We start from the raw sequence: 10696 nt of genomic DNA, 5'->3' as shown, positions 1-10696 counted from the left end.
TTGTCAATATTTGTTTTGTGTTTGTGGGGGGGGGGGGGGGGGGGGGGGGAAAGAAGGGTAGAACGACACTTTAATTTCAAACATCCCTCCTTTTCCTTCTTGCTAGGGAGTGAAATTGCTGCTCTATTTTCAAAGTGTCTTTTCATGCCCAACATCTGAAGGATGCAACCACATTGTTTCCAAACATCTTTCTGCCCTCTGGGAGTAAGGTTTTATTTCAAGCTCTGATCATGTGCTGGGGCAAAGTTTAACCTGTTGATCATTTTATGGTTTAATACCTTTGCTTACAACAGCTAGAGAAAACTACAGGACTATAGTAGCTTTGAAGACTATTCCTTTTCTGCATCTTATGCATTTAGAGAAAGGGGTGCAATTTTCAAAAGTGCCAAAGTTCACTTTGCAGACAAGGTTCTGTGGGTGACTCGGATATCTTTTATTAGACCAAATAAAATAGCTGAACATTTTTTTCTTAGCAAGCAATTAAACAATGCTGGCTTTCTTTTGGTCCACTTTCCATTTTTTTTTTTTGTTTTGATTTGCAGTATGCCTTTGCTTTGTGTCTCTAGTATGGTGTTCTTACTGCCTGCAAGCTCCACACCTCTTTAGGGTCCCGTCTTAACTTCCATCTAACTAGCTTCCTCATTTTGTTGCAGCCTCCCTTTTTAAAGTTAAAGGCTACTGTGGTAGTTTTCTTGTCTCACCTTCTACATAGATGTCAAACCTAATTATATTGTGGTCACTATTGCTGAGCAGCTCAGTAACACTTACCCTTTGCACCAAATCCTGTGTATTACTTTGGGCTAGGTCAAGAATAGCTATAGAATTGTACAGATTTGTGTAAGGTACAGGTTTGTTTATGTGCCTTGGTAAAATTTTCCGTGTTGGTCCAAGGACATAGGCAGACAAGGTTCTTTGGGTGAATTTGATATCTTTTATTAGACCAACTTAAATAGTTGGAAAAAAAAAATTTCAGCAAGCTTTCAGGTTTAAAAACCCTTTGTCAGGTTGAGGAAGCATCTGCAGTTGGTGTGTGCTCTTCCATCCAGGAAGAGCACACACTGGCTGCAGATGCTTCCTCAGCCTGACAAAGGGTTTTTAAACCTGAAAGCTCGCTAAGAAAATTATTTTCAACTATTTAAGTTAGTCTAATAAAAGATATCAGATTGACCTAAAGAACCTTGTCTGTCTATGTCCTTAGACCAACATGGCTACAACCTACGCCCCTGTAAAGTACACTTTTGCACTCATGGAACACAGGCTCCTAAGTCACAGTTGAAAATTTTACCGACGCACATAAACAAACCACTCCTTTCTTGGGGCAAGTCAGTGGAAGTGACCCAAATTCAGCTTTTAATAAGTAAGGATGTAGAAGAAATTGATAAACTAAAAAGTAGCAAATCACCAGGACCTACAGTCCTGGAGGGGTTCTGATTGGAAATTGCTGAACCCCTCTTCCTGATAAAAATGATCTGAAAGTTTAATAATGAGAAAGTGAAAATATGGTTTCAGAAAGCATTGTGTATAGAAAGGTGGAGGGATTCTAAAAGTGCATGTACACTTCAGCCTATATGATGTTCTTTTTGTGGAGTGAACTGAATGTGCAGCTATCGGGTAGGTGCAGACATGTTATATTTAGTACAGTCCAAAGGCATGAACCATGAAACTGTGTCCATTAAGGGTATATCAGAGCATCACACAAAGCAGGCGGAGTTAAAATCTTGTGGGTCAACAGCTTATACTCTTTTTTGTGACAGGAAAGAATTTCTTAGGATGGCCAATAAAAGATATCAGCCATAAAATGTATCTAGCATTATTTCTGGATCATCTCAGCCACAATATCATTCTGATACTACCATTTTTATCTGTAGCATTTGGGGGTTTAAGTTTTGTTGAGCTCAGCTTTCTGGAAGGACACATGTTTTCAATGGGCAACTTTAAGTGTGTTAAGTACTAAGGTTGTTTCTTTTTGTCACTGAATATCCTAAGTGCTGGTGAGAGATGGAGAGATTTGTTTTAAATGAAAGAGAAGTGTTTTTTTAGGGTATAGCGACGTTATTTTCTTGTTGAGATATTAATATGTCATGGTAAAGGTCAAGGGCACTGTTTAATTACCAGGGATCCTGTTTTTCTCTGATTTTAAAAAAATCTCAATTTTGGGATAAAAAAAGTTACCCAAAATCCAAAATTTTCCATGATTAAAATGAAATACCATTGTGTGGTGTCTCATTTTATTCATGGGAAAATGTGGATTTGGGGTTATTTTTTTATATCTGAAAATTTGGGATTTTTTTTTTTTCAGAGCAAACCACAATCCCTGCTGGTGTGCCTCTTTCCTCCTCCAGTCCACCTCTGCCTCAATGTTTTCCACAATTCAGAGACCTCCTTCCCTCTATTGTCAGCTCATCTCCCCTACACATCTTCTCTATTTAATCCTTTAAGCAATTAGCATTTTAGGAGGACACTAATGGGCATACACATGAATACTAGTCTTTCCTGGATGGCATCCTCTGCTGCTATATGCATATTTCAGAAGCACATTTAAATAATGTATTGAACACTTCCTTGGCTATGTACCTGAGATGTATGCAAAATCTAAGCCTTGCAATCCCAGTATGCTTTGCCTCCAGTTAGGGGTCTTCCTACCTCAAGCCAGATCCAAACCAAAGGCAGGAAAGGTGTGTATATAATTTTACACTAATTGCTATTCAGAGGTTATTTGGGCAACCTTCAGAGCCTGTAGTAGATTATATCTCACATGCAGCCAGGGAGATAGGGGCTTAAAACCATACTAGTGAGGACCTACCTGTTACTGCAGATGGGAGAGGGAAGGAACTTAGGCCCCAACTTTTCCCCTCCAGATTCTCACTGCTACTTGGGAGGTATGAGAGATGCAAGATGACCTCTGCAAGGACTGTGATCCTCCCCCTCTATGCGACGCTGGTCAGGCCGCAGCTGGAGTATTGTGTCCAGTTCTGTGCGCCCCATTTCAGGAGGGATGTGGACAACATGGAGAGGGTCCAGAGGAGGGCCACCCGCATGATCCGGGGACAACAGGGCAGACCCTACAGTGAGAGACTGCGGGACTTGAACCTATTCAGCCTCCACAAGAGAAGGCTGAGGGGGGACCTGGTGACCGTCTATAAACTCACTGGGGGAACCAGAAGGGTTTGGGGGAGACGCTGTTTCCCCTAGCCCCCGCTGGCATAACAAGGAGTAATGGGCACAAGTTGATGGAGAGGAGGTACAGATTGGACATCCGAAAAAACTACTTCACAGTCAGGGCGGCTAGGAGCTGGAACCAACTTCCAAGGGAGGTGGTGCTGGCCCCTACCCTGGGGGTCTTTAAGAAGAGGCTGGATACTTACCTGGCTGGACTCATTTGAGTCCCGTTTTTGTTTTTAGGGTGTTTTTTTTTTGGGTTGTTCTCCCGCCCTGGCGGGGGGTCGGGCTAGAAGATCTATTAGGTCCCTTCCGACCCTGTAACTATGAAACTGTGAGTCCTCCAGATCCTAGCTGGCATGAAGAGAAAATGAGGAGAGAGGTTCAAACACATTCAAGAAACATAAACCCAGCACACAAACACACAGGGTGTGTCTACACATGTATTTGCTTTGGGGTGGGTTTACTTTAGTTTAGAGTAACTTACTTTAGAGTAAACCAATCCCAGACAGGCATCTACATGTGCAGGGATGCAGGAGGAGATCTGCTGCTCCTGGCAGTAGCCTGCTCCCACCCCCTGCAGGCCTGCACCAGCCCCCTGCAGCAGTCTTGGGGAGCTCTAGGCTCCCTCTCATTGCCTACGGACTGGCAGGGAGCAGGGGGCCAGGAGACAGCTGTCTCCTGGCAGGGGCTGGGAGATTGCTCCCTGTCCCTGGGGGAGCTGTCTGCTGCTGGGGAAGGCTCTGCCACTGGAGTGCAGATGGGGACAATGTCCCCCTGCCCCAGCAGCAAGGAGCTCCTGACCTCAGCTCCCTGACTGGGGGGAGGGGCAAGAGACTTGAAGAAAGCTGCAGGGGAGGGGCAGGTCCCAGCCCCCTGCCCTGATCCACTGGTGAGGCAGCTAGCAGCAAGCCCTCAGCTGGGCAAGCATTCCCCATCATGGGTTTAGGGCTTGGAGCCTGTTCTCTGCCTAGCTCTGCGATCACAGTCAGGGGCAGGGGCTGGGAACTCCCTGATGCCAGGGCATGGGCTCTGCTTGGGCTATGGTACCCCTGCAGCAGGCAGCTCCCAGGGGCAAGGAGCAATCTCCCACACCCTGCTGCTTGCTGCTCAGCTAACCAGAAGCACACTTGCTCCGGGTTGGCTGTCTACACATGCTGTACCAGACAGTAAGTAATCAAGAGTAAATTTGCTACTTGTATTTACAAGTAGAAAAATTACTCATGATTAGAGTAGATTACTGTGCAGTAAGCATCAGCACAGGTAGATAGTGATGCTTACTGTGCAGTAATTTGCTGTAATCTCAAGTAAAGTGTCTCATGTAGATGCACCCATGGAAGAGTAAAATATGGAACTACAGAATCCTCTAATCTCCACACATGCACAACCATCACTCCCACGTCACCCTACCCACTCTATCACTCACATCCCCTAATCCATACCCCTTGCCCCTGACCTGATTCTCCTTCCTCCCATCCCACTTATCTTCCTTCCCATAATCTGTTTCCCTTCACCACTGCTCCAAACCATCATCCTGCTTTTCTCCTCCATCCCTTTTCCTTCTAGCTGGCATTTACTTGTATATTTTATTTTTTAAGTAGTTTGAATTTTCTCTAGTACTCAGATTATCTTTCTGTAAAATAGTGGAGAGGATGGGGAATTTTGACAAAAATAGATGGTAGAATCATGTTATGATTTTGTTTCCTCCAGGTGCCTCCCATGGCCCCTATTCACACTGATACTTGCTGGCAGTAGATTATGTTCAATAGCTACTGCATGTCTCTTGTAGTCAGCCCACATGAAACTTAGCTGACTGGGAAGTTATGGATTATACAGTCTGTGTGTGTGGAATGTTACCTGTTTGGGCTTGTGACCATTAACACTCTTGCCTATTTTGAGCCAAAATTTTTTGGAATAGCATTTTCAATTGCCATGCACTGGTTTGGATAAATATTTAATTATCAAGACCATTTTAGGCACAATCAGAGCCCTGGCTTGCCCTCAGATATATTGCCAGAAGCTCCAAGAATCTGCAACCTATTTATTTGGTAATACTATCTCAGAAACTGCTTGCTCAAATGATTCTGTATTTGTAATGCTAACCCGGCCTAACACCTCCATAAAGCATATTGAATTTTAAGGCAATCTGAGCAAATATGTGAATCAGTGTACTCAGAAAAGTTATTCATAGTTTCATAGTTGGTAGGGTTGGAAGGGACCTGAGCAGATCATCAAGTCCGACCCCCGGCCAAGGGCAGGAAAGAAAGCAAGCTGGGGTCAAACGATTTATTATTTAAATGATGGTTTAATCTTTAAACTGAAAGGGATTCTCAACCTTAACTGTATCAGAACTGGTGTTTTACTCTTTTAAGAACTGAAAAAAAAATGAAGACTGGTTAAAAAAAACTAAGATACAAAACATATAATTATAGGCTAATCTGTAAAGCAGATTACATCTGCCTAATATGAGAATGGAAACTAATAAACCCCACAGTAGGTTAGTACTTGTGAATACAAGTACTATCTTGATGCCAAGTTTTTTTTGTGCACAGAAATACAAGTGTAGTTGTTGATCTGGCTAGCTAGGGCTTGAAAGTACTTCAGTCCTAGGGCTGCCTTGTGCCCCAGCCAGCCCCTCCTTCACATGCTAAGCCAGTTTGAAGCAGCCGCAGGCTGGCAGGCCCCTGAGTCAACAGGCTGCCTCCCGGACGCACATGTAAACATGGCACATGTAAATGTGTGCCAGAGTTTATTGCCTCACATTAATATGTACATAGAGATGTGCCCAGTAGGAGCTTTATTAGTCTTGTTACAGAAGTCACTGAAACAAGCTTGAGTCTGAGGCCCCTGCCAGACTGATCCCAGGGTCCATGTGCTCCAGGATCTGTAGAACCATGAATGCAGCTAACCTGGGCTTCATAGTTTCATAGTTTCATAGTTGGTAGGGTCGGAAGGGACCTGAGCAGATCATCAAGTCCGACCCCCTGCCATAGCAGGAAAAGTACTGGGGTCAAATGACCCTGGCAAGGTGTTCATCCAGCCTCCTCTTAAAGACCCCCAGGGTTGGAGCCAGCACCACTTCTCTTGGAAGTTGGTTCCAGATCCTAGCCACCCTGACTGTGAAGTAGCGCCCTGACTGATATTTAGTCTAAATCTACCCTCTGCCAGCTTGTCACTCCTGGGAGTGCTCGGGGGAACAGGGACTTCCCCAATGCCTGCTGGTCCCCTCTGACTAGTTTGTAACAGGCCACTAGATCACCCCTCAGCCTTCTCTTGTGGAGGCTGAACAGGTTCAGGTCTCCTCGTAGGGCCGGCCCTGCTGCCCACTGATCATGTGGGTGGCCCTCCTCTGGACCCTCTCCATGTTGTCCACATCCCTCCTGAGGTGCGGCGCCCAGAACTGGACGCAGTACTTCAACTGCTGCCTGACCAATGTCGCATAGAGGGGGAGGATCACCTCCATGGACCTGCTTGAGATGCATCTGTGGATGCATGACAAGGTACAGTTGGCCTTCTTGACCGTGTCCCCACACTGTCGGCCCATGTTCATTTTGGCACAGCACCTTGCACTTGTCAGTGTTGAAACCCATCCTGTTCTCATCTGCCCACCCCTGTAACCTGTCTAGGTCCAATTGCAGCCTATTCCTCCCTTCTAGTGTGCCCACATCCCTCAACATCTTAGTGTCATCAGCAAATTTGAATAGGGTGCTTTTTACCCTGTCGTCCAAGTCACTGAAAAAGATGTTGAACAGCGCGGGTCCGAGGACTGAGCCCTGGGGGACCCCACTGCCCACATCCCTCCAGGTCGAAAATGACCCATCCACCACCACTCTCTGGGTCTGGCCCTCCAGCCAACTAGCGACCCATCTAACTGTGTAGGTGTCGACACCATAGTCCCCTAGTTTTTTAATGAGAATGGGGTGAGAGACAGTGTCAAAGGCCTTCCTGAAGTCCAGAAAGACTACGTCCACTGCTACCCCTGCGTCTAAGGATTTTGTGACCTGGTCATAGAAGGCCACCAGGTTGGTCTGACAGGACCTGCCTCTAATGAACCTGTGTTCACATTTTGAACCCATGTTGGTTGCCTCTAAGCATAATCTCCCCTGCTGGCCCCTCATGGACATGTGCTATAATAATTCTCTCAAAAAGCATACCCAGGATTGAGGTAAGACTAACTGGCCTATAGTTTCCTGGGTCTTCCTTCCTCCCTTTTTTGAAAATGGGAACCACATTGGCCTTTTTCTAGTCCTCTGGCACCACATCAGAGCACCACAAGTGCTCATAAAGCCGTGCCAGGGTCCTGCAATAACCTCTGCACAAATGTTTTTTTTTTTACTCCTTCCAATGTATAAGGAGCCCAGGATTGGGCTGCAGCAGCCTGACCCTAGGGTCACCATGCTCCAGAACCTGTAAAAACCATGTGTGCAGCCCAGCTGGGGTTTTGACAATCAGCTGATTTTCAGCTGGGGCCAGTGACTAAACTGAGGTCTGAAACCAGACCCAGCCCAGTCCCTGGCTCCAACCAACAGTCTCATGATGTGACATGGCAGGAGGCATGGCTGTTGAGATTGCAAATCAGATCCCATCATGCCTTTTACTGAACATCTGTCAGCGTTTGTCTGTTATTCTTTGGCATTTTCTTTACTCCATCCTGGCTTTCTTGTCAGCCAGCTTCTACTTTCCTTGTAGATCATTCTGTACTTCCACCTCTGGTCTTTCTACAGTTACATTACTACTTTTGTAGGTTGAATAAGCTTTTGGCTAGGTTGACATCATTTAAAATACTTTCCATGCCACAATGTGCAGTGATCTTAAAATGTCACTAGAGTTTTCATAGTCCGAATGAGGCAGGTGACTATCTGAACCCTGGGGGCCAGGAGAGGAGATTTCAGATATAAATGGAAGGAAGTGGAGAACAATTAATGTTTTAAGAAATCCATATAAGGGGTTCCCAGCTACCCACTAACTTGCCAAGCATTTCTGACAAGTCACAAAAGTAACACTTGAAGGATCAGACCTATCTGAAGGAACCTATAATAGAATCTTTATATTGTGAAGACAATTCCAGTGCAACATAAGCAACCTCTAAGAACTAGATGATTTTCTTAGCAAACCACTTACATCTGTAAATTAATTATGCTGAAGTAGTCTCATTGCAGACCAACTCAACATAACATTTTAACTCCATTTCTATATCCCTAATATGGTAACATGTATTTAGGTCAGTATTTTCAATAAATTCAACAAGTTATTCATCAAGTCAATTTTTTTTCTCAGTGTTTCATACCACAACATTTCTACTGTATGCCATGATGTGTTGTAGCACTCAAAGAAAGAATTTGGTCTTCAGTCATACTTCAAAACATGCAGGAACATATCTAGAACAATTCTAAATTGAATATTTAGAGTTAGCATAATATGGAGACTAGGAACTTCACTATAGTGGATTGACCCAAATGTGCATGTTCCATTGCTTCTTCTTAGGCTAGCAGATAGGCGCAGACTTTTATCAGTTCACTGTATAAGCCAAAATGGTAGAGTAAGTAAGAGCACGTGCAGACACACATGCTTACTGTGCAGGAAACTACATTACTGTGCAGTAAGTGTCTCATGTAGATGTGCCCTCCTCCCTCCCTCCCCCTCAGCCCCCCAGCACATTTAAAAGTGCCCTTTCCATTTTGTATTTGGTCCTTTTCATTGTTACTTTGTAAGTCAGGTGAGATAAACATATTTCAAGCCACTTTGCCCTTTTACATCATTTTGAATCCTAATCCTACCTTTTTAATCCTAATCCAACCCTTTTGAAGTGTCTACTTACCTCATACAGTTTGGTTCCATCTACACATTTACTTAGTGAACACTTCAATTCATCCTCCAAGTCATTCATGAAGATGTTGAACAATATTGGCTCCAGGACAGACCTCTGAGGAACCCCATGTAATACTTTGTCTCAATTTAACATTGATGACTACTCCTTGAGCATGATTTTATCTAACCAGTAATGTACCTTATAGTAGTTTCATGTAGACTACTTAGCTTCCACTTAGCTTCCTCATGCCACTTAGCTTTCTTATGATTTTTTCAAGGGAGACTGTCAAAAAGCCTTGCTCAAGTTTAGTGATATCTCATCCACTGCTTCACCCCCACCACAAAGCTCATCACTTTGTTACAGAAGGTTGATTAAGCATAACTAGCTCTTGTCAAAACCATTTTGGCTGTTCCTTATTACCATGTTGCTTTTTATCTGCTCAGGAATAGATCCTTTGATTATATGCTCCTGTATCTTTCTGGATATCTAAGTTAGACCAGAAGGTCCCCTTTTTAAAGGAGCACTACCTTTGCCTTGTCCCAGTAATCATCAACCTCACTTGACTGCCATGCATTCTTAAAAAAAAACAGATAAAGGCTGTGGCAGGCCAGTAGGGGGTGCTCCTGCACTGAGCCACCCACCGCACTGCACCTGACCACCTTCTGGGCTTTGAGTGCTTCCCTAGAGGTGCCTCACATCTAGCCAATCCTCTTCCTAGAGTACACCTGCTAGCCTGGGGGTAGTGCTGTCACCACCCAGGGTCTGGCCTGATCCTGGCACTGTGCCCCCTGGGAAACACAGGCCTAGTAGTCCTCGAGGGTACTTCACCCACTTCAAGAACGTGGGGTGCTTCCCTCAGTCTGAAGCACAAATAGTAGTCTCCCTTAGCCGAACCAAGGGGACCCCAAGGCATAATCTAGCCCCTCTCCCAATAAGTCTCCCATGCTAGGTCCAAAGGAGAACTTTATTTGTTAAAAGGAGTAGGTTTGGAATAGGGTACAGGGTAAAGCAATATCAGAGAAATCTCATCAAGCAAACAGGGTGGCTGGGTAGCCTTTGATCACGCATCTGAGTTACTGAAAGCTACATATCTAGTTAGATCTCAGGTAGGTTACTCACGAGTATCACCCAGCGGCAGGTGGAGATTCCCTCTGGAGGCAGGCAGTTCCTTGATCATGAGTTTCAGGAGAGAGAGCAATTTTCAAATGGTTCAGCTCTTCTCTCTCTGAGTTTTCATCATGGTTACTGCCCCTCCTCCTAGGCCATCCTTAATTTATATAGACCTTATGACTTCATTTACCTAGTCCAATGGATACCAGCACCTGTTGGCTGCTGGCCAACCAATTTGAAATACATCACTGGTTGCTGGGCAGACTGGCAGGGTCTCTAGCCCCCTCCCAGTCAGGTTGGCATTGCTTAGAACAATAGGGAGCCCAAGCCCCTCACCCAGGTATGTGATGCCAGTCACGTAGGCAGAAGGGGCAAGCTTCCCCCCTCCCTCAGGAATGTATCCAACTCAGGTTGCCTAAAGAGATGGGATGTCTGCCCTCTGCAGGGCCCATATTAACAAAATTGTCACAGAGCAGAGTTTTTGGGGAGAAACAGAGGTGGCATTCTGCTACAACAGCTCAGTAATTTCCTCAGCCAATTCCTTGAGTATCATAGGATAAATTTAATCTGTCCCTGCTTATTTGAAAATAATCAGCTTGTCTGACTTATCTCTGGCAT

The sequence above is a fragment of the Alligator sinensis genome, unplaced genomic scaffold, assembly GCF_000455745.1.
Source record: "Alligator sinensis unplaced genomic scaffold, ASM45574v1 scaffold37_1, whole genome shotgun sequence".
Taxonomy (NCBI): domain Eukaryota; kingdom Metazoa; phylum Chordata; order Crocodylia; family Alligatoridae; genus Alligator; species Alligator sinensis.
Note: the sequence above shows the minus strand (reverse complement) of the source record.